The 24,598-nt window shown below is 46.5% G+C and overlaps 2 pseudogenes across 1 annotated transcript; one reads left to right on the top strand and one right to left on the bottom strand.

Annotated features, from left to right (window-relative positions):
- Positions 1-1,544: 1,544 nt before the first annotated feature.
- On the bottom strand, positions 1,545-15,944 carry LOC100427673 (golgin subfamily A member 6A-like; annotated as a pseudogene). Its single transcript, XR_013395795.1, has 16 exons — positions 15,861-15,944; positions 14,110-14,221; positions 12,119-12,197; positions 11,219-11,257; positions 10,907-10,957; positions 10,713-10,806; positions 10,523-10,617; positions 9,413-9,499; positions 9,125-9,305; positions 8,346-8,753; positions 8,006-8,073; positions 6,613-6,688; positions 6,089-6,180; positions 5,426-5,528; positions 5,239-5,342; positions 1,545-5,149 (listed from the first exon to the last, which is right to left on the bottom strand). The product of XR_013395795.1 is annotated as a golgin subfamily A member 6A-like (transcript).
- A 5,988-nt stretch (positions 15,945-21,932) lies between these two features.
- On the top strand, positions 21,933-23,150 carry LOC711385 (MKI67 FHA domain-interacting nucleolar phosphoprotein-like; annotated as a pseudogene).
- Positions 23,151-24,598: the final 1,448 nt, after the last annotated feature.

Below are 24,598 nucleotides of genomic sequence, written 5' to 3'. Positions count from 1 at the left end.
GGCGGGGAATGTGTCCTCTGCTGGCTGTGTTCTCTGTGGAGTTCAGGGGAGGGAAAAGGCCAAGCCATTTCTAGGGTGCTATTGGGAGTAGTGAAAAGGCCTTTCCAAGGGACACTTTTCCTGGAAAGCCCCTGGAACTTAGCTGGCTCTTATCCTGTGAAGCAGGCTCTGGCCACTAGGGGGCAGGGCCATGAACTCAGCCTGGAGGAGCCTGTGGGACAGCCAGCACTCTGGAGGGACAGACAGAATAGGCCACCGGGTGCAGACAGGAGAGGGAGGCAAGGGGATGGAACGGAAGACGCCTGGGGTGGATGGAAGTCAGTGGCCTTCGGTGCTGGTGTCTGTCTTCCTGGCCACCGCTAGATTAGGCTTCTGAGCCTGTTGGCTGTCAGGGCTAGGCGCCATAGCAGGCCCCATGAAATTCACCAGGTGTCACCAGACAGCATACAGTTAACAGGCCTGGAAGTCCCCAACAGCCCAGCTGGACATGCTCAGACACTCTGGGGCTCCTCGTTCAGTGGCACAAACTCCAAGACCCAGTGAGGGAAATGGGAACCCACCAGGCTGCGCAGTATGGCTAAATCCATTTATTCCGAAATGAAAAGCAAAATAAACAGGAGTCGCACCACCAAGGAAGGCAGGACCCCATCCCCACCTCCTTCCTCCATCCTATGATATCAATAAATAAGTTTTCCAGCTGTAAATAACAATTAGAATCTCCTCCTCATATGCCAGCTCCAGCCTTTGCTACGTATGATACAGGGGGTGGTCCTACCCCCCAGAATATACAAAATGTTACACAGATAGTATATGTACACTGGGGAAGGAGGGCCACCCCAGCAGCCCGTGCCCTCGCCTACTCTACCCTTAGCCCCACTGTCCCGCCTCAGCTGCCTCTCTGAATAAGAAGATGGGAGCCCCCTGAGGGAAAAGTTGCTTTGGTGAGAGTAGAGAGGCCATCAGGCCTCCTCCAAACAAACCAGCTCCACCAGCCTCTGGCTCTTAAATAACAAACATCACCGTCCAGAAATTTAAGGACTCAGCCCTGGTCAAGGTGGCAAAGGGTCTGTTTGTCTCCCTCCATTAGACGGGGTCTTGTCTTGCTACCCTAATGGTAAAGGGGTGACTGGGAAGGGGTGGTTGATACATGGTGGTGGTGGAGACTCCAGCCCCACTTCTCCAGGGTTATGCTGACAGGGGCCTGCTTTTATTTTTCTCCCATGACTTTTTTAAAAAAAATTCCATGACTTCCTTTTCATAACTTTTTAAAACATGTTTCACAAAACATTTTTCTACTTTTTTTCCACAACTTCTTTTGCCACAACTTTTCTACATTTTTCATCCCAATAACTTTCTCATCCCACTTTTAAAATTCCTGTAACTTCTTTTTAGTTTGTGTCCTTTCAATAAACACACTTGCATAGTTACAATTTTGTAAAAATAAAATCCGATGATCTCATGCCAAGCGTGCCAGGGATTTGCACACTCAATACCTTTAACAACATAGTTTACAAGACACACAAAATTTGAAGGCAAAAACAGCATTTTGCAACAATTTCCTAATTTATTACATTACAGTAGCATCACAGTAGCAGTCAATAATGGCACTTTAGACAACAGTCTTTCAGTATTTCCATTATACATTCTGTTGACAGGAATTCGTAAATTGGTAAAAGTCATTTTAAGAAAACTTGGCAAATAAAGCTGTGGACTGGAATTGACATCTCTTTCTCTACTTTTCCTTCCCCCAGTTTCTTTGTTTTAAACTACAGTATTCATATTTTAAGATGTTTTAACTTATTTCACAACATTAACATAGCAGTTATATTTTTCAATAGTTATATTATTTTAAAGTGACTCTGTAAGATAAAGGTTTAGAGAAAGTATTATGGATAGGGCTGAGTTACATTTTCACATTTTTCTAAAAATCTGCTTTGGTTTTAGAGCTGATTTTTTTCATTTCTGGAAAACCTATCAGGTTTAATCAGATACTCTAAAAATAATGACCATATATTGCAATCTTTAAATATGTATTTTGATTCCTTAGTTCCTACAGAAATTCATATTTATTCAGTTGAACTCACATTTTAAAATTCTATATTTCTGATGAACTCTAACCTTCTAATGTTGCCTTCTAAGCAAATTGAAAGCTGTCTTATACTGAATAAGAAAGAGAATAAATACTTGGCTGAATGAGGTATCGCAAGAGACTGTATGCACTTTGAAGACTTAAGTTATTATCATAGGATTTCCATTCTTTCTAGCTTTTTCGGAAACATAGGACAAAATATCTACACAAAGAGTGGTATTTTGGTTAATACAGTACATTTCTTTTCCAGACTGACATCCAGCTTCAACATGCCAGTGTGTGATTTCACCCATAGGTACCTGATGAGCACATTATTGTCAGATTGGTTACAGATGCTAAACGTGATCTGAAGGACATTCCTAGTCATTTATATTTATCAAGGCAAAAGTGAAGTGATTTGAACTATGAAAATTCCTTGAAATAATTTTTCAATGTATTAGGTAAGCCCAGTTTCAGAATGATAAAGAAAAACTGTTAGACCAAAGAAGGTGGCTAATTAACAGTGGTAAGATTTCTAGCCCGAGGGTTTAAAATGGACTTAAAGTAACAGTCTTTCAAGTGAACTCAAATAATGCAAAAGCGGCAAGTTCACAAAATAGAAGGCAAGAACAGGACCTTAAGTCCATTTTAAATAGGCTAGAAATTGTACCACTGTTAATTAGCCACATTATTTGGTCTAACAGTTTTTCTTTATCATTCTGAAACTGGGTTTATCTAATACATTGATAAATTCATACAATTTGGAAGAGTCAGTTGAAGTCACAAGGACCCAATATTTGCACTCTTTCAGTGAATGCAGGCAAATCTGTTATTCCATCTGTAAAATCATATTATTGCTCTCCTATTAATGTCATATTTATAAAAGTATCATGAGGATGTCAAATGCTGAAAATGGAGATGATCTAGTGACTAGAAATGCCCATCCCAGGGAGTGCACACACATCTCTCCCTACATCCTAATAATGTGACATATTTTCGAACATAGACATTAGAACTTCATGAAGTTTTAGCTGTTGATTCTTTCCCAAGCATCATAAAGTTACAATTTAGGCAATGTATGACTGAAATAATTCATTCATCCTGTATAGGCACATAAATATGGCACAAAATATGCCTCTAACTGAAACCAAGAGGTACAAAAACATATTTCACTCTTCATAAAGAACTTTGTGAGGAAATATAATTCTGTGATTGTGTAGATACTTTTACTCATAATACTTTGACATTCACAAACAGTGGATTGCATTGCAGTTTGTAAATATTTTAAGTTGCATAAACTTCTTGATTTTCAAATGTAGTATAACACTGTCCACTAAAACTGCTTTTTGTTTCAACAAATACTCTCACATGTATTACTTTATTAAAATGGTTGTTATTATTTTTAAAGTGTTTTCCATTCAAGGAAAAGAAGTAATTCCTATGTCAGATTAACCAATGTGGCTGAAGAATAGGTATTAGCCAGAGAGGTCTAGATGGTAAAATCAGTCTTCTAGCCTCAAAGAAGCTCCGTGAACATAGAGGAATGCCAGGTGTCACACAGCTTTCCTTCACTCGAATTCATTCTTGACTAGAGCCTGTATGCCTGTTCCAGGGACATTTAAACTCTGAAAGTGTTTCTTATGATCGTCACTAAATACACTAAGAAGAATGCCAAGCAGTGCCCTTTTGTGTACTGGGACATGTAGTCATGTGATTAAAACAGGTAACATGAACTCTGACTTTAAAATGTATTGTAGATATAAATGCTCTAAGCTAGAAAAGATTTTCCACATCCACAGTCAATGGCGGGAGCCTTTCATTCCTCAGAAATAATCCCTTTTAGGTCATTGAGAAAGAGTCCAACCGCTGCAGCTCATGCTGCGATATCTTCATGAGCCCAGAGCACGTACAAATCCTAAGGGAACTACCATAGAACCGCGCTCATTCCTGGCACCAGAACAAATGAATCACACTCTATCCTGCACACACCTGCCAGAGCAGGCCACTTTCCTCTTCTGTGAGATTTAAAAAGCTCCCCAAAATGTTATTACTCCCATCCCCAATACACAGAAAATAGGGGAAAATCTGTTTCCAGTTCTCGGCCTTTAAACAACTCTAAATGTCAGTACTCACAGTGGCATATTACAAAGTAAGAAACAGTGTGCACTTGAGGGCAAACCACGTATTGAGCTAATGAAGAGCTCACTGTGATTAGGAATCGATCAAACATAATAGCAGAACATAAGCAAATTTTATCTGAATTCTGTAATGAGTATACATGCTGCAATAACATTTAAAAAGCATGGCAGCCTATTCCAAACCAGCAAGAATAGTTTTGTGCAAATAGTGGGTCTTTGTGTGTTTGAACTCCCACCATGTAAAGGCAAACTCGATATGCGAGCTAATGACCTACAATTATCAAATTAAAAACAAAAATGTTGAAGGATGCCAGAGTGAACATCAGGGAAAGACCCACTCTCCCTTAACTTTCTACAAATAAATTTAAACTGTAAATTAGAAACATAAATAAACATGAGGAGCTCTAACATTCAAATGAAGTAAATGAATTGTGTAGGAGATTAACCCCATAACTTTTGGTTGCTGTTTTTTCAATTTCTTGACCAGCTCTTAGGTGATGATGATGTTTATCTCTGTTCTCAGCTGCCCAGTAAAAGAATGGCATGCAGGGTTTGCTGGCCAAGCCTGGGTGCTCCTGGGTGTCCTGCGTTACAGGAAGCAGCTGCACGATCTTCTGTGAGGTGGGGTTGTCACGGGGAGAACCCTCCCTGGCCTCTCCTGGTGCAGGCTCCACGCTGTCCACCACGCTCACCTCATAAAAATCTTTGGAGAGAGGCAGGTGGGGGTCTGAGTGCAGTGTGAGCCTCCCTTGCTCCTGCCTGTCCACCCCGCCTCAGGGCTCCACTCACCAGGCTGCTCCTCAGCAGCCCCAATCTCCTGGGGGGCTGGGGCCCCTGGAGCAGGCTCATCAGCAGGGTTGTGGGCAGCAGGGAGGAATTTGTCATGTCCCTCATGGTCACCCACAAGTGTCAACAGCAGCTTCTGCAGCTCCAGTAGATTCACCTGAATGGAGGGGTCCTCAGATGCCACTCTGGATCCAGCGCCAGTGCCCATGCTGACCCCCACCCCCGCAAAGATGTTGCATGCCCTACCTTCATCTCCTCCTCGTTCTGGTCCAGCCTGATGATATCCTCCATCTCCTGGTGCCGCGTGTTTGGCACTGCCCCTTGGCTCCCATATATGGTGATGTACTCTCCTGCAAGAGGACAGGGCTCAGACGCCGGGGCCCCTCCAATGGCCCTGCAGCTCCCTGTGCCCATGCCGTGGCCTCCCGCTCACTCATGCCATCTGTTGCTCCAGAGAGCTGGATGAATCCAAGCTTTAGGTTCTCCACCTGCTCCATCCTGTCCACCTTCTCCTTTCGCAGGTCCATAAAGCCACTCTGCAGCCAAAATAATCTGGTCATATCTCGGGAGTGACCTGTCCTGCCCCACCTCCACTTTTCTTGGCCCATGCCAGGACTCACTCACCTTCACCTTCTCCATGGCCTCCCTCAGGGCCCAGTAGCTCTCCCCACACACAAACTCAAACACAGTCCCTGAGGCTGGGGCCTCTCCTCTGGCTCCTTCCAGGCCGAGGCCACCAGGTGAGCCAGGTGCAGGCAGCACAGCCTTCACACCTTCCGCTGCCCACATAGCCGTGCCTGCTCCTCCTGGAAACTGGCTCCAGCGGAGTTGAAAATGCCACTTGAAGGCAAGAGGTGAGTATTCTTGTAGGGGCATACACAGAACAAATGGGGCAGGGAGGTGGAGCACAGCCCCTTCCCTTGGGGCCTCAGAGAGTGCACCTGTTGGTCACAGGTGAAGTGGTGTCTGACCACTGGCTCCCGGAAGGGGTGAAGGTCCAGAGAAATCAGAAGGCGGGGAAACCAAGAGCATAAGGGGGCCTGGGAGGGACCACAGAGGAAGGTGGCAACGTGGGCACAGGGAAAGTGAGACTCACCGTGGCTTCCCGGCTCTCCAGGTCCTCTGGGACACTCGGCATAGGCCGAGGCACCCCCTCCTCCTCACTGTCCAGATGTCCTCCTCCATCTCCTGTGGGGAGGTGGCCAGAGGGGTCCTCAGACAACCCAACAAGGGAGGCACTGTGGGCCCACCTCTGTCCCCACCCTCACTGTGTAACCCTGAGCCAGCCCCTCCCCAGAGGGGAATGAGCTGCTGTTCTTTATTTTTCCTTTTAAGAACCGAGATCTTGCTATATTGCCCAGGCACAGTCACACTACCGGTTGGTGCGGGAGTTCTGACCTGCTCCCTTTCTGATCTGGGCCAGTTCACTCATCCTTAGGCAACCTGGTGGCCCCCTGCTGCCAGGAGGTCACCCGATTGATGCCGAACTTAGTGCAGACACCCAGTTGGCAAAATGACCAGATGTTCTAAAGGTCTCTTCCAGCTCCTTGATCCTATGCTGCTGACAGTCCCCCCTTCCTCCTGGGGCTCTCTCCTCTTCCCCTGAGTGGTCTCCTGTACCTTGTCCAGGGAGAGCCATGAGGCTCAACTGGGTCTCTAGCTGTTGGTTCCACTGGCTGGCAGCTTCTAGGTGCTCCTAATGGGACGGGAAACAGAGTGAGAAGGCACAGAGGTTGCCAGGTCGTCCCCCTCGGGGGCCCCGTCCTCAGCAACTCACTCCCCTGGGTCTCCTGCAACTTTTGGCAGGCCATCTCAGCCACCGCTTTGCCCCGAGTTTCCTGCTGCTGCAGGTCCATGAGCTGGGTCTGTAGTGGTAACTGCCTGTGCAGCGCCTCCTTCTCAGAGGTCAGCTGCTGATAGGGGGCCACGTACTGCTGCGGGTGACCCAGGTACTAGTCTCGCTGCTGCTGTGCAGACTCTGAGACTCTTGGCTCTTCAGCTCCAGCTGCAGGAAGGCCCTAGGCAGGAGGGCACGTGGTGGCTGGCTTCCAGATTCTGGGCCCATTAATAGGGTAACAAGGGCACTGTGGGGGCTCTGTCACCTGCCCAGGCCCCTGGCCTCTTGCTCCAGGCCTTAGAGACTTCCTCCCTTGCCTAGAACCCCATGCCTCCTTCCCCAGCCTCAAATCTCATGTCTTCTTCCCACCATTTAAACTGTAGACCACAGACTGGAGGGAGCCAATCACCATCTGCTAAGTGTGCTCCATGCCTAATGCTTTCCATGTGTTCTCTCATTTAATCCCCAGCACCTCCATAAGAAAAATGCTAACTTCCTTTTGAAGCTAAAGAAACAGAGACTTAGAGATGAAAAGTAGTTGAATGGTGACCAGTGGGACTGAGGCCAGAATCCAGTTCTAATCTAAGGAGGCTTTTTTGTTTTGTTTTGAGACAGAGCGTCACTCTGTGGCCCAGGCTGGAGTGCAGTGGTGCAATCTCAGCTCACTGCAACCTCCACCTCCTGGGCTCAAGTGATTCTCATGCCTCAGCCTCCTGAGTAGCTGGGATTACAGGCATGTGCCACCATCCCTGGCTAATTTTTTGTCGTTGTAATTTTAGTAGAGATGAGGTTTTGCCATGTTGGCCAGGCTGGTCTCAAACTCCTGACTTCAAGTGATTCTCCTGCCTCAGCCTCCCAAAGTACTGGGATTACAGGGATGAGCCACCATGCCCAGCATAAGAAGCCTCTTATACCACTGTCTCTTCCCCTGTGATTGGGGAAATCCATGCCTCTAGCTGGGATGATGATGTCCAGACCTGGGAGGAGCCCAGGGCTACCCACCTCTAAAAGTCAGAGGGCAGGAGGCAACAAACAGACATAGGGCTGCCCTGGAGCGTGCTAAGGTCACTTGCCCCACAGTTGGAGCTGCCTTTGGCCTGGCACCTCCCCTCCCCAGAGGCTGGTACCTGTCTCCCAGCCCTTCTTGGATGGGGCAGAGCTTACCATCTCCTTCACCTTGCTCAGCTTCTCCTGCAGCTCCTTTACTTGCTACTCCAACTGCAGTGTGCTCTTGTTCTCATGTTCTGGACAGAGAGAAGCAATCAGTGGCCATCCACTGCAGCTGGAGACCCCAGAACTTGGTGTCTGTCTCCCATGTCAGCGGGAAGGGTGGAAGCAGGTTAGAAAAATCATCCCCTCTCCCCCACAGCCATCAGAGCAGGGCCTGATGAGCTCTGGCTCACAGGTGCCTTTCGAAGTACCATGTCATGTGAGGGTTACTCTGCCCCATTTTACAGGTGGGGAAACAAAGGCCTGGAGGGCTAGGGATGAGGGCAGGCTCCCCAGGTGGGGCAACCTACCAGCTCCTTGAAGCCGCACTGTGGCTTGGCCAGCTGTTTGTCGAGCTTGTGGTTCTGGGAGAGTGTGCATCTCTTCTCCTGCTTTTGCAGCTTCTCCTCCTGCTTTCATAGCCTGTCCTCCTTCTCCCACAGCCTCTCCTCCTGATCCCACAGCCTCTTCTCCTGCTTTCGCAGCTTCTCCTCCTCCTTTCGCAGCCTCTCCTCCTGCTTTTGCAGCCTCTCCTGCTGCTCCCGAAGCCTCTCCTTTTGCTCCTTGCTCAGGAGACTCAAGGCCTGATTGTTTTCCACCTGGGATTGGAGTTTTCCCACCAAACTCTCCACCTCCTTCCTCAGGTGTTTGGCCTCATCTTGTAGCTGCTCCACTTCAGAGGGCCCTGCTGGGGGCACTGGGGATGGGGGCTCAGCTGAGAAAGGAAGCAGACAATGAGGGCCTCTGGATTCCCCAACCCCCGCCTCTCAAAAAAACCAACCCTACTCTTGACGCACAGCTCCTCTGAGGCTTCCCAAACTTGGCCTCACTGCTAATGATTCCTCACACCCGATGGAAGCCAATTTCCCAGCCATGTCAGATAGAGAGCACTGTGGGTGTCTGACAACGGGCACTCCTCCCTCTTTGCTGATGAGGACCCTGAGGCTCACGGAGATGACAAGACATGCTGAATCCTGGCACAGACCTCTTTTCCACTGCCTCAAATCCCTTCCATCCACCCACCTGCCTGGGGCATTCTAAGCCACCCCACAGCCCTGTGATGCCCGTCCTGCTCCCAGGTCACACCATTCCCGTTTTACAGATGCCCAGAAAGATCCAGTGACCCATCTAAGGTGGGGGCTGAAGGGTCAGGTCTCACCTCCACCGACATTTTCCGCATCCTCTCCTGCCACCGGGCCCTCTCTCCTTTTATATGTTGGGCATATTCGTCTCTCTCTAGCTGGACTTGTTTAAGTGACTCTGTCACCTGCAAGAATGGCCACAGAAGTGAGGAAGGGCTGTCACTGGTCCTCACCTGCTCCTGGTCCCCTGGGGTCATCTTCCCTCCACATCCCTCCCTCTGCAAAGCCTCACCTGTGTCACGTGTGCGTTCAGCAGCGCCCGCTCCTTTAAGGTCTGCCGGAACTGCCGCTGGAGGACGGCTTCACTGCGGCTCGAGGACTGGATGGTGAAGAGTGAGAAGTTTTGATGTGGCGAGCCCGGGCAGTGCCCCTTAAAAGGGCTAGGGCTAGGCTCAATATACAACTCGGTCAGTAAAGATCAAGGCATTTCCAAGCCCGTGGCCTGGTTTTTAAAAGAACTCAGTAAACTTGGAAGGGACAGGGAAAGAGATTGAATTATAGCTGGCTAACAGAGGCCCAGAGAGATCAGATAATATTGCTAGTGTTATTACTACCACTGTTTGAACCTTAACGGAGTGCTTCACCAGGTACCATGCTAACAATCCTATTTAATCCTCACAACCATCATATGAGACAGTTACTAGGATTACCTCTATTGTGTACATGAAAAACATGCAGTATTTGAGGTTAAGTGCTTGTCTAAGATCACTCAGACAGAGCTGGGATTTGAACATCCAGGTATACCCAATTCTCTAAGCCCATTTTTCTTGTTGTGGGTAGGGGCACAGGTAGGAAGTGGGAAATTAATCTTTTGTTCGCTTTTTGGAAAGAGGATACATTCACATAGTTCAAAACTCAGAAGGTACAGAAGGGAAGTGTCTCCCAGCCGCCCTGTTACTCTCTCCTGAGGTTTTTATGAACCCTTGCAGACATGTTTCATGTATATTATCATAGTACATACACACACACACACACACACACACACACATCTTTCCTCTCTCTACAGAAATGGTGACATACTAAAGGTCCTCTTCTGTACCTTCACAGTACAAGTACCCAATACCCCACCTAGGACTTGGCCAAGGCTACAGCCAGGTAAGGGCAGGGCAGGCACTTGGCCTCCGAGTTTTGCATCCAGTGTTCACTCCCCACAGTGCCCCCAACTCACCCACAGCAGCTGACTCAGCCCCAGGCTGCCTCTAACAACCATACACAAAAGCAGTGAGAAATGAGCATGCTGCCTTCTGGGCAGGACACTGCATCCTGCAGAAGGGACCTTTAGGCTCACTCCTCCATCTGGGAAGCCAGGCTGCCAGGGGACGGGGCAGCTGGTTGGACTCACCCTGTCCTCTTCCCACTGCTGTGCAGAAACAGCAGAGAGAGCCCGCTCCAATTCTTGAATACGCTGTAAGGAGGATTGCAGGCGGCCGGCCAGATCTTGGACTCTTCTGTAATGGCAGAGGTTGAGATGGGGCCCAAAGGACTCCCCCTAAAGACCTGTCAAAGTGCCAGGTTGAAGGATGATGGGGTGCCCACGTTCTCACCTTCGAAGTGTCTGGCGGCACGTTTAGTATGGTAAAGGGTGGTCTTCAAGTCTGCCTTTTCCAATGTGAGGATGTTGATTGTCTGGAATTGAACGTTTGGGAGAAAAGCCAAGCAAGTGCTGAAAGAGACGGAAAGAAACATTCTCCGGAGGACAGGAGAAAACTCCCCACCCTCCACTCACCTCTAACTGCTCCGTCTGTGCTTTGTGTATGTCATTGTTTGCTTTCTTTTCCTGTAGGAAGAGGAAGACAGAGCTCTTACCCGGGGGAGGCAGAGATGGCACAGCAAGAGACATGCCCCCAGCATGCCACCAATGCCCCAGGACAGGCACACCCATGGGACCAGGTTTTCAGGGACCCTGCAGGCATGGGGTGGAATCTGAGGGGTGAGTCTTCTTCCCCAGGCTGGGAGTGGGTGAGACGGGACTGGCGCCTCTACATCTGAGTGCCCCCCAAACCCAGCAGTCATGTTGTGTGCAAAGAAATCATGTTACTTCTTCCAGCTGATATTCCACTTGTTTCTTCTGTTGTTTCTGTGGGGACAGTCAAATTCAGGTGACTGAGGGGGGCCCCCTCAACTCTATTCCCCAGATGAGGAAGCAATAGGCAGGGGCCAGGAATGGATTTTAAAGGCAAAGTTCTCAGACCCAATGGCAACACGAACTGGTCAACTCTCCTCAAGCTCCCAAAGACAGAGGATTTGGGTCTTTGTTGGTTTTTGCCCACAGCCACGGAACTCAAAGTCTGAATCTGGATTCTCTCAAAAGGACAGTAACACAAACCTCTAGAGACGGAGTCTGAGAAAGGCCCACCCTTCCGCCAGCTTGTGATTTAGAAAGATGCGTTCATTCGACAAACATTTAATGAGCATGTATGAACCAGGTACGGTTCTTCACAGCAGAGATACAGGACAGAAAAGGACAGACAGGAGCCCTTGGCCCTGAGGTTTCCGTTCTAGGGACCTTGAAATCTCGGACTCTCAGAACTAACAGAGACCTTTGATGCTCTACCTCCTCCAGAAACAGGAGCCCAAGGAGGAGAGGTGGCTTGTCCAGACTCAAGGAGCAAATTAGGGACTGAGTCAGGACAGAAATACGGGGTCCTTGACAACCAGTCAGACTAGTACTTCCCTGAGAGGTGACAACCCCAGGGTGTGTGTGGCAAGGACTGGAGCAGGGGTGTCTGAAGAAGAGAGAGTTGGCAAAGAGGGCAGCGACAGAAGAGCCATGCTGCATGCTCCTTGTTCTGGGGTTCCCCCAGGTGAGGACTGGGTGCTCCAGCTCCCCATTTGCCCTTGGCACCAGAGGCCCTCCGCCCCTTTCTTCAGAGCCCCAAGGGGAAACTAAAGCCCAGGATTGGCAGCATGGAATCAGGGGACCCCAATGGACTCTTACCAATGATTCTGTTTTCATAGAGTTGATTGATGGTTGCGGAGCTTGAGTCCAGGGCTACTGCTAGTTCTTGGTTCCGGCTCTGATGCACATGCACAGAGGAGGAGTAGGAGGAGGATTGCGGGGAGAGGTAGAGAGAACAATCATTAGGGCTGGGGTGTGTGTGGGCTGTCTCAGCTGGTAGAGGGGCACCCAGCTCCCGCTGTGAGAGGAGGTTGGAGGACTGGCCTGCAGGGTCACTGCGCCTCGGCCCAGGGCCTCTTACCTCCAGATCCTTCAGGGTAGCAGATGATGCAGGGGTAATAGAAATGAGAAATTAAAAAAGAAAAAAAAACGTACAGGGAAACAGTTATGGATATAGAGAAAGTATAAAAACAGCAAAGGGCCGGGCATGGTGGCTCATGCATGTAATCCCAGCACTTTGGGAGGCTGAGGCAGGTGGATCACTTGAGATCAGGAGTTCAAGACCAGCCTGGCCAACATGGTGAAACCCCATCTCTACTAAAAATTCAAAGATTAGCCGGGTGTGGTGGCAGGTGCCTGTAATCCCAGCTACTCAGGAGGCTGAGGCAAGATAATAGCTTGAACCTGGGAGGGAGAGGTTGTAGTGAGCCGAGATCACACCACTGCACTCTAGTCTGGGTGACAGAGTGAGACCCTGTCTCAAATAAAATAAAATAAAGCCCCAAATCCCACATGTCTGCTCTGTACATTATTCCCAAATTACTTTTAAACTTTAAGGTATGTCTCACCATTTCCAAGATAATAAAAGATGCAGGGAAGGAAAAAACCCAATCAATCAAACAGGTGAAGAAGAAGACATAAACAGGCTGAAGGTTAATGGCAGCAAAATAAAATAAGCCAGAGGCAAAGTATCCCCCAAACCGGAGAAGCCTCAGGGGCATGCACAGCTGGAGAGAGCAAGCCAGAGAGGGGTCCTGGCACTGCCTCACCTTCCACTTGTGCAATGGGGGAGCGCTACCCCACTGGAATGGTTAAGGTTGGACACCAGCACCTTCAGAATGTCCTGAATCTATAGGAGGTGACAAGGGGAAAACAAGGGCAGGGGGAGAAAGACAGAAGTGGCTTAGAGAGAAGCAAGAAAGTCAGGGTAGGAGGAAGATGTGGGTTCAGGAAAACGAAATGCTGAGGAAGAGCAGAGGAGACTAAAACCATGGCCTGTGCCATTCTTCCAAATGGCCACCTGCTGCCTTGCCAGGGGCAGGAACAAATAGATGGAAAAGTCCGCGAGCGATGCAGTCAGAGTGGAGTCACCTGACCAATGCAGCTCTTAACACACTCACTGGACCCCTCTCCTCAGTCCCAGGATGTGGGCGATGAATCTGGTAATGCTCCAGACCTCCACCTCCATTAATAAAACCAGACTTCTGAGTAAGGGTTCACTTGAACTAAGGGGGCTCCAGCTAAAAAGCAAGTTTGAAAGACACTGATCTTATCCAGTATCATCTTACAGAGGAGGAAACTGAGGCCCAGGGGAAGAAGTGATTTTTCTGTGGTCACCCAGCAAGCTGGTGGCAAGTTAGATCTTCTCTTACTCCTAGTGCCTGGGGTTTCCTCGCCACACACTGGAGCCCCCTTTGGTGACTCCTAAAGGGACAGCCTGATGGCAAGTGACTGTGCTCACTGGCCCAGGTTCCCCTTGAGACTGGGGATGAGGAAAATCAAACAGCAATGACCATTTCCTGGGTGTCCTGGGTGTTTACAGCAGGCCATGTACTAAAGATTAACATAAAAACAATAAGAAATCTCATTTAAACTTCACAAATGGAAGTCAAACAATACTACCCCTATTTTACAGATGTGAAAAGAGAGGCCCAAAGAGCTCAAGCAATTTGCCATAAATCAGATTCCTAGCAGATGGAGAGGGAGGATTCAAACCCAAAATTCTTAACCAGTACCCGGCAATCTTAACAATTACCCTCTACTGCCCCTTGGACCCCCTGTACCCAGGAGCCTGGCCAGCCAAGACTCACATCCCCAGGTGAGTGGCAACCACCAGAAGTGGTTGTCTCAGGGCTACGGCCAGTTTTTTTCTTTTTCATCTGCCGGAACACCAGGGCTGTTCCTCTGCTGATATTCTTTTAGCTGTGGGAAAGAAGAGCAGTCATACTCATGAGGACTACCAGCCCCTACAGCCACATCCTCCTTTACAGTTTTTACAAAATACTCCTATACACCATCTGATTTAATGCCACCAACAACTGTACAAGGTGTTGTCACAATAACTTAGTGACTGAGAGGGATTGATATTATGGCTAAAAAAAAAGTCGGGGGGTGGCAATAATGGAACTTAAATTCAGTCTTCTGACTCCAAGCTCTGGGATTTTGCCACGATTCAGCAGCTTCCAGGGACCAAAACCAGAAGCAGAGGTAGAAAAGTAAACATTAAGTAGGCAGGAACTGTACGCTGTGTGGTTTAGTCATACATCCTCACACATCTGTTAGTGTGAAGAAGTACACCAGTACCTCTCAAATTTTATGTCAATGTGTCCTCATGGCAGAAGGCAGCTTTTTTGTTAAATCTGGGAATTTATCAGAAAGAGGACACCCAGGCCTCATTTCAGAGAGAAGTCTGGTATACTCTTAGAAACGTATGTGACAGTCATCCCTAAGTACATTAATGTTTTTTCTCTCTCAAGAGAATCAAGGGAAACTGATGCTTCAGAAAGATCTCCCACATTTATCCTGTGGCACTCAAAGTACCCAGGTTGAGATGATATGAGGAAGATTCAAGCTGTCAAGTTCAGTTTCCCAAGATCTATTCCACAGAAGATGAGCAAATCTCACTTCAGAGATCACTGACTGAAGGGCAGTCTGGTCCCAGAACCATGGAGAAAGAATATGAGGTGGAGAACTCAGAAAGTAATGTTAAAGTCTCCCTGGAGAGTAGAAGCCTGGGAGAAAACCAACCCAAACCTGTTCTCCCATTGCCGCCCAGAGACACTGTCAACGTTTTGAGCTCATGGGTGAAGTGTAGGCTTTTCACATTGTCAATGTCTATATGAAGGGAGTAAGGCAGCCTGAAACCTGTTGCTCCTAGGTCCTGTAGTCCCCATTCCCCTTCTAGCTGGAAATTTGTGCTGCAACCAGAGCGTAAGATCAAAGGCCGGTCTTGCAGCAGTAATGACAGTTCCTAGGGGGACTGTGACATCACTACATTCCACTCCTCCTAGGGTAGGGGGAACCACATCAGTGCAATGGCTGAGTCGCTGATCAATGATGGGGGAGGGGGACATAGGGCTGGGACCCAGCTCCTTGGAGATGCCAGCCCAAGGAACCGAGGGAGGTTGGGCTTGGGTCAGCAGGAGAGGAGAGCAGAGTCTACAGCAGGGAACCCCAGGAATCACCAGCCCAAAGTCACCCAGGGATGACTGGCAATGGGCGGGTGTTGGGGCTGCAAGACCCAGGTTCTTGGTGAGGTGAGCCCAAAGAACCCAGGGAGGTCGGGCTTGTGGCAGCAGGGCGTGAGGGCCGAGTATGGAGTGGGGAGCCCCAGGAGTCACCCGTCCAAAGTCACCCTGGAGTGACTGGAGAGGGCAGGAGCTGGGCTGCTTGCTGAAGGCGTGGGGCTAACTCCTGAGACTTTGGTGCGGGGAGCCCAGAGATGCCGGGGTGGAGGGACCCAGCCCAGTGTGCCTCAGGAGTGGTATGGACTCTGGCAGAGGTCTGGTCATTGGAAGGGATCTCTGGCTGGGTTGAGGGGCCAAGACCTGGTTCGTTTTACCTTTTTCTTGGCTGCTCCCAATTTGCTCTGACAAGTTTCTTCTAACATCACAGGGTTGGGAGGGAGGCAGGGTTGGGGCCACATCAGCAAACACCTCCAGTTATCTACCAGGCAGCTGTGTGACTGAGCCAGAGGAGGGGTAACCAGGGCCCCACTAGAACACAGAATAGGGGCGTGGCCTTAATGCTCCAAGCCCATTGGTCAATGAGAAAGATGAAAGGGAAAGGAGGTGTGGCTAGGCAGCAGTGTGTCCAGAGGAACCTGTGGCATCACAAGGAAAACTGCCTCTGCAACTGCTGTCCCCACCCACTTGTGGAGAGGGGCGGGGCCTGCTTAATCCAGGAGATGGGATGGGCTGCCCATTCCAGGAGAGGAGAGGGGCCAGCTTTTGCTTTAAAACTTTAAAAATAAACTTCAAAAAATATATGTGTTTATTCTGTGTACATATGTGTATCTCTGTGTGTGTGTCCACATGTTCCTCAGTGCTGTCTTCATTATCCAGCTTCTATGCATGGTCTATGATTTTGGCCTACATTTTTCATCTTCAAATGGAGTACAATAATTACCAGTATTACCTCAACTGAGACACAAATCCTATAAAAATGGAAAATCCATAGTATGTTTGATGATTAATGAAGGAGGCTATATTATCCAACATTCCAATAAGGTAAAATAATCACAATGATTTCTCTCTTTTGGAAAAACATTTTTCTTATTCTCCTACATTATTAAGATTTTTTTTAAAACAAGAAACATGTCTAATATCTTTAAAAACACAAAGCTTTTGGGCTGGGTGCTGTGGCTCACCTTAGGTCAGGAGTTCAAGACCAGCCTGGCCAAAGTGGTAAAACCCCATCTCTACTAAAAATACAAAAACTAGCCAGGTATGGTGGTGGGTACCTGTAATCCCAGCTACTCGGGAGGCTGAGGCAGGAGAATCACTTGAACCCGGGAGGCGGAGGTTGCACTGAACCAAGATCAGACCACTGCACTCCAGCCTGGGTGACAGAGCGAAACTCCATCACCAAAAAAATAAAATAAAATAAAGAAAAACACAAAATTTTCAATTTAATAAGCACTCAAAGCTCTTTTCCATTTTAAAGCAAATACAAGGCCTCTTTTTCTAGAATCACCTGGCCTCTCTAAACCTTGCAAATGAAACTGAATTTCTCACTTGATACTTGGCTATGACTTATAGTCATGAAAACCAAGAACTGTGTTATGTCACTGTGTATTGCTTGTACCTGAATTCCACACTAGGCTGGGATCAAGGGTTGAATCTTTCATGATTTGCTCCATAACCTGTGAGCTTCTTTTCCCACACCAAACTAAGCTATTTCCTAAAGTTCTACAATTTACAGTTAGTAGACAAGAGTGGCTCTCAGTAATGTAGTCTCTGGACTAGCAGCACTAGCAGAACCTGAGAACTTTTTATAAGTGCAAATTCTCAGGCCCCACCCTGGACCTGGTGAATCAGAAACTCTGGAGTAGGGCTCAGCAATCTGTGCTGCAGTAATCCCTCCAGATGTTCAAGAACCTCTGGCATATAGTAGGTAGAAAAATGTGTTTCCTTCTGTAGATCCAAAGCCAGGGATACCAAATGTTCTGTCTTGACATGAAAGAATGACATACAACTAAAAGACATAAATCTCTTTCCTACTCCCACCCTCCATCCAATGTGTTTTATTTTTATGAGTTAAATAAGAAAAAAGTGGCATTCAGAGATTCAGTCTAAAAAGTATATTTACAAGTGTCAGTTCTCATCCAGCCTGATCTCATACAATACGATTTACACCCTCTTACCTCTCAAGTTTTAAAAACGTATCTTCACAACGTAAGTCACAGGCACACTAGCAGTTCTATAATAAAACACCAAGTAGATCAGAATGTCCAAACTTACTAGAGAAGAAAAGTGGAATCGTTGGCTATATTTTCAAATTGCATTCAACAGGAAATGTAAGTTTTGGATTCTTTTAACCTTCATACTTCCAAGTTAATAGAATTAAACCAGAATACTCCATTCTTTCACAGCCTCTAGCCAGGCAAAGTTTTACTGTATTACTTCTTGCTTTCAATGGGTATAAAGCAGAGGCCTGGTAAGCACATTCTGTATACCTGCAAAAATGCGGAACTAAACACTTCTATCTGTTCAATATTAAAACAAAGGTCCTGTAAACCCCGGATGGTGAATGTAATACTTCAGCACTAGCACCCATGCCTCAAATATGAAAAGATACCAAGAACACCACTAGCAAACAAAATGAGCTCTTGGCCGGGAGTAGTAGTTCACGCCTGTAATCCCGGCACTTTGGCAAGCCAAGGTGGTAGTATCACTTTAAGTCAGGAGTTCAAGACCAGCCTGGGCAGCATAACGAATTTACATCTCGACAAAAAGTTTTAAAAATTAGCTGGGCATGGTGGCACACACCTGTAGTCCTAGCTACTTGGGAGGCTGAGGTAGGGAAATTGCTTCAGCTCAGGGGTACCAGGCTGTGGTAGCTATGATCATGCCACTGCACTCCAGCCTGGGTGACAGAGCAAGATCTAGATAATTACAGTCTGTCCTGCTCCTGTTTACATTAAAATCACTAAGTTAAAATGCTTTCAATCAACAGGATAAAAATTAAGTGAATTGTGACTTTGGAGGTTGGCCAGTAAATAGGCAATGGAAAACAGGCACTTTCCACAGGAATAAAAATGGCCAATAAGCATATAAAAAAGATTCAAGGCTGGTGCGGTGGCTCACGCCTGTAATCCCAACACTAGGAGGCCGAGGCGGGTGGATCACCTGAGGTCAGGAGTTCAAGACCGGCTTGACCAATATGGTGAAACCCTGTCTCTACTAAAAAATATAAAAATTAGCCAGGCATGGTGGTGGGCACCCGTAATTTCATTTACTTGGGAGGCTGAGGCAGGAGAATGGCTTGAACTCAGGAGATGCAGGTTGCAGTGAGCCAAGATCACACTGTTGCACTCCAGCCTGGGCAATAGAGCAAGACTCCATCTAAAAAAGAAAAAAAAAAAAAAAAAGAAAGAAAGAAAAGAAAAATTGAAAGCACTAGAAACCAAAGAAATGTAATGAAAACAATGAGATTTTCTGCTTAAATACCAGCAAAGAGGGCAAATGGAAGGGGGAAACTGGAGCTCTGCTCCTGTTGGTGGCAGTATAAACTGAACCAATTTTTCTGCAGGATAATTTGAAAATTTCTTAAAAATCCTCAAACTGTTTTATATGTTATTTTCCTCCAGAAATTCTACTTCTATGAATTCAGTCCAAAAATGCTTGCTCAAGTCCATTAGAATATATATATATATAAAAGACAACTTACTTCAGGGGTGGCAATGATTAGCTTAATATATACATTGAGCTTTTAAAACAGATGATGCCGAGGATATATTTACTGCCATACAAATATGCCCACAACATAGTGACAAAAGACTATATATTATGATTCTACTTTTAAAAATGTTTATACCCATAAAGAAATATAAAAAGCAACAAACCAGAATGTTTTGAGTGGCAAAATTAAAGACTTTTCTTCATATTTTGTCTTCCGAATTATTACAAAAAGAATGCGATTTTCTTTATATTCAGGGAGAAGTATTATTTCATCTACTTATGTTTAAATTTCTTTTCTTTTCCTTCTTTTTTCTCAGGTCTGTATCACATGTACTCCAGAGAGCTTGAATCCCTACCTCTTGAGGTAAATCAGACCATTTCTGTCTCTATCAACTTGCCTTTTTTGGACATTTCAAAGCAATGGAATTATACAATATGTGGTCTCCTGTCTGGTTTTTTTTACTTAGCTAATGTTTTAGAGGTTAGTCCATGACGTATAACAGGTTTTAGTAGTTTGTTTCTTTCATTACTGAGTAGAAGTTCATTGATGGATATACCACATTTTGTCAGCAGAGAGCCTTTTAAACTTCGATTTCAATTTCCTGTGATCTAAACGAACCCCTTGGAACACAAGACTTCTAGGGAAAGCTGCTGTGCATGTCAAAATAACTACTTATCAGAACCAGCTTTGTCATCAGGAGCCTGAACTGCTGCAGAGATTTTTATAATTTTGCAACTTCTTTTTTACAAGCAACTTTTGTTCTACTACACATCAGGACTTTTGAAGCATCTGATACATCCATCGAATAAGTATGAGCATGTGTCTAAGTGGACAAGTGAAACCACCTATGCTACACTGCATATTTTTTCCTCCCCCAGACTGGACCAGGGAATCTCTCAGTTTTCTAGAGTACCCTGTCTCCACTGACAAAGCTGAACAGTATTAAAGACCCTGCTGCCTTTGTTAGGCAGATTTGGAGGGGAGGCCCAACAGCAAGCGTGGAGAGGAAAAAGAGAGGGGAGCTTGTGGAACAGGAAGCCCCCGGGGTCCGCGCATGGCTCCCCGCTGTTGAGGATGTTGTGGATGGGGAAGTGCTGATGGTGTCCTGAGGCAGCCTAGCACCTCCACTGGGCCCAGAAGGTCTTGACTTTGGACCCTTACCCATGTTCCAGAAGTGTTTAAAAGTTGTTTTTGCTTTTGTTCTTTTCCTAAATGATCATTACTTGGTAGTTAGTTATTAATCTTTCTCTGGGAGAGGGACGGGGCTTTAAAACTGAAGAACATAATTTTCATTAAAATATCAAAAATGGAAAAAAGTTACTTTGTAAACAATTTGCTATGCAAATCAAATGGCAGCTGTTGAGAATCTCAATAAAATGTTAAATGCATTTGCTGCCGTTAAAAGAAATAAAGAAAAAAAATTTAGAATAAAGAAAAAAATGCATTTGCTGGCAGTGGTACCATTTGCCCAAGGTTGGGTCGCTGTGTCATCATACTGTGGTGGGGGTATGTGTCGTGTATATGTGTGAAACTTTTCATCTCAGGATGGATCATAACCTTAGCTGCAGTTTTCCTTCCAAATAGGGTTACTAAGTAGAATATGGGCTTGGAAGTGACAGACCTGAGTGAACCAGCCCAGCTTAAAGAAAAATCCAATAAAACTAACTTTTTTTTTTTTTTGAGACGGAGTCTCGCTCTGCCCCCCAGGCTGGAGTGCAGTGGCCGGATCTCAGCTCACTGCAAGCTCCGCCTCCCGGGTTTACGCCATTCTCCTGCCTCAGCCTCCCCAGTAGCTGGGACTACAGGCGCCCGCCACCTCGCCCAGCTAGTTTTTTGTATTTTTTAGTAGAGACGGGGTTTCACCATGTTAGCCAGGATGGTCTCGATCTCCCGACCTCGTGATCCGCCCGTCTCGGCCTCCCAAAGTGCTGGGATTACAGGCTTGAGCCACCGCGCCCGGCCAAAACTAACTTTTAACAATCCTGAGGTTGGTTTTTGAAACAATAGATACAATGATTTACTCTAAGCAGCTGATTATGATTTTGAATCAGTAATACATACTGTCTCAACCCTTTTTGTTTCCAATGGCAACAGAGATTTCATGCAGAAAACCCCAAAACAGTGACTATTTTTTTTTTTTTTTTAAAGACAGGGTATCACTCTGTCACCCAGGCTACAGTGGAGTGGTGAATCTCAGCTCACTGCAGCCTCGACCTCCCACCTCAGCCTCTGGAGTAGCTGGGGCCACAGGCACCACGGCGACCGGCTAATTTATTGCATTTTTTGTACAGATGGAGTTTTGCCATGTTGTCCAGGATGGTCTTAAACTTCTAGGTTCAAGCGGTTCACCCACTTTGGCCTCCCAAAGTTCTGTGTCTACAGGCACTAGCCACTGTGCCCAACCTGCAGTGGCTTTTTAAAACATAAGTTCAAGCATCTTTTCTTAACTCCTTTAATTGGAGGTATCTCTTCTCTCATTCTCCTCACCTTTGGTGTTCCCCCAGAGTTCACTGCTGACTGGATGTACAACATATATTTCAAAGTCAAGCCTGGGTGCGGTGGCTCACGCCTATAATCCCAGCACTTTGGGAGACCAGGGCAGGCAGATCGCTTGAGTCCAGGAGCTCTAGACCAGCGTGGACAATATAGCGAAACCCTGCTTATATTAGAAATATAAAAAACTGGGTGTTTCCGGGAGTGCCTTATGGAGTTGGTGTTGGCCACTTTTGGCATGGCAGCCTTTTCCAGCCTGGCTGCGCCTATCCTGTTACCGAACCTGCAGGTAGATGCTGAGTTTCAGAAGGAGGTGGCACAGGTTTGCAAGCGCATACCCTGACAAAAAAAAAAAAAAACAAGAACAACTGGTCGGTCACGGTGGCTCATGTCTGTAATCCCAGCACTTTGGGAGGCTGAGGCAGGCAGATCACCTGAGGTTGAGAGTTCAAGACAAGCCTGACCAACATGGAGAAACCCGTCTCTACTAAAAATACAAAAGTTAGCCTGGTGTGGTGGCGCATGCCTGTAATCTCAGCTATTCGGGAGGCTGAGGCAGGAGAATCGCTTGAACCCAGGAGGCAGAGGATGCAGTGAGTTGAGATCTTGCCACTGCACTCCAGCCTGGGCAACAAGAGTGAAACTCCGTCTCAAAACAAAAACAAAAACAAAAACAAACAAACAAACAAACAAGAACAACTTTCTCCTGGAGTAGTCTATGTGCGCCACCTACCTAACCTACTGAATGAAACCCAGATCCTTTCCTGTCCTCCCAGTGTGGCACTGTTTCAAGGTTCAGACTATCCAGAAAGAAAAGGACTGGAAATAGCAAAGGCTATGCATTTGTGGAGTTTGAGTCTGAGGATGTTGCCAAGTTGAAACAATGAACAACTACCTGTTTGGTGAAAGACTCTTGGAGAGTCATTTTATGCCATCTGAAAAAGTACAGAAAGAACTCTTTCAAGACTGGAATATTCCATTTAAACAGCCATCATATCCATCAGTGAAACGTTATAATCAGAATTGGCACTTACACAAAAGCTACGGATGGAGGAGCGATTTAAAAAGAAACAAGGATTACTCGGGAAGAAATTAGCTTAAAAAGGAATTGAGTATGATTTTCCTCTTTGATTTTATAGAAAACAGAAGGTATTTCAAAAACAAATTGTCAGACATGTACAAAGGCCAGGTTTTATGTAAGAAGAAGAAAAAGGTTTTAGGTATTGCTGACACTCCTGAGAAGACTGTGGATACCCAGGGCCCCACACCAGTTTGTACATTAACATTTTTGGAGCGAAAATCTGAAGTGGCTGAAATGAATGATGATGATGAAAATAATGAAATAGTTTTCAAACAGCCCATATCCTGTGTAAAAGAAGAAATACAAGAGACTGAAACACCTACACATTCACAGAAAAGATGAAGAAAAACCAATCAGGGATTTTCAATGTATTAAACCTAAGATTTCTTCTGAAAAATATTTTTGTGAGAAAAATACAGAAAATTCATCGGGCGTGGTGGCCCATGCCTGTACTCCCAGTGTAGTGGCCCTCCCAGCTATTCAGGAGGCTGAAGAGGAAGGATCACCTGAGCCCAGGAAGTTGAGGCTACAGTAGCCATGGTCATGCCACTGCACTCCAGCCAAGTCAAGTCATTACATTTATCTTAACCTATTCTATGCTGGCTTAAGAGGGATTTGTATTCAGAGTACAATAGGCAACCTCACAGACATCTAAATACAGAACTGAAAATAGGACCACACCATGGAAGGATTGGGCTGAGAGGTTATTTTTCCCTCCTGCATGCCTTCACTCTGAACTTCTGCTCCATGCTTGTGCTTTGCTCTGCAGATAAGCATTCGGCATGTGCTCCGGGCTCCTCCAGCCTCTGAGGCTTTGGCTTGCCCTGGCAGTACCCCTGGTCCCAGTGTTACTGGACGTTTCCATATAGATTCTCCTCTGCAAAAAATCTATTGAACACACTCTGTATCATTTCCAATGAGCAGGAGAGAGAATCTGATCTGCCTAGCAGTGAGGGTGGGAGTTCCCTAGTTGTCCCTGGATTTGTAGTGCTGCCCTTTCCAGAGACTCGAGGAGGGGCCAGATATCCAAAAAGAGGGTGTGAGTAGGGCATCAGTAATACAGTCTACTTCAACAAGAAAGTATAAAGTAGAGGCAGTGGCTCACGCCTGTAATCCCAACACTTTAGGAGGCTGAGGCAGGTGGATCACTTGAGCTCAGGAGTTTGAGACCAGACTGGGAAACATGGAAAAACTCCATCTCTACTAAACATACAAAAAATTAGCTGGGCATGGTGGCACATACCTGTAGTCCCAGATACGTAGGAGGCTGGGTGGGAGCATTGCTTGAGCCCAGGAAGTAGAGGCTGCAGTGAGCCAAGATCATGATGCCACTGCACTCCAGCCTGGGCGACAGAGTGAGACTCTGTCTCAAAAAAAAAGAAAAAAATATATAAAGTGGAAGCATCTGTATGCATGATTGAAGTCATGCTTTCCATCTATTTTTTTTTCCACCTTTCCTTTTCTCTCTCAAACACTGTATCTTAAGCTTTTCCCTATGTTATCAAGTACTCATAAGCATTATTTGAATGGTTGTATCAGAATCCATTATCTGAACCCATTGTCATTTAGCCATCTGCAGTTGCTGGACATACTGCCCTTTCTGCCACACTCAGTCACCCTTCTGACCTTGCACTGTGTCCAGTTATCTACTAATACACATGCTGGTCATTTAGGACTTAAGAATAGTTATCATGGTTTCTAACACTTCAAAAAGAATGTATCTTCCTAAAAATAGAATGGCTTGGTGGTTATGATAATTTTAAAGCAAAATAGACAAATCAATATTGAAATTAATGTTTTATTCTTATATCTATTTTTCACTT

The sequence above is a fragment of the Macaca mulatta genome, chromosome 7 (genome assembly GCF_049350105.2).
Source record: "Macaca mulatta isolate MMU2019108-1 chromosome 7, T2T-MMU8v2.0, whole genome shotgun sequence".
In the NCBI taxonomy this organism is placed as follows: Eukaryota; Metazoa; Chordata; class Mammalia; order Primates; family Cercopithecidae; genus Macaca; species Macaca mulatta.
This window is presented reverse-complemented; position numbering and strand designations above follow the sequence as displayed.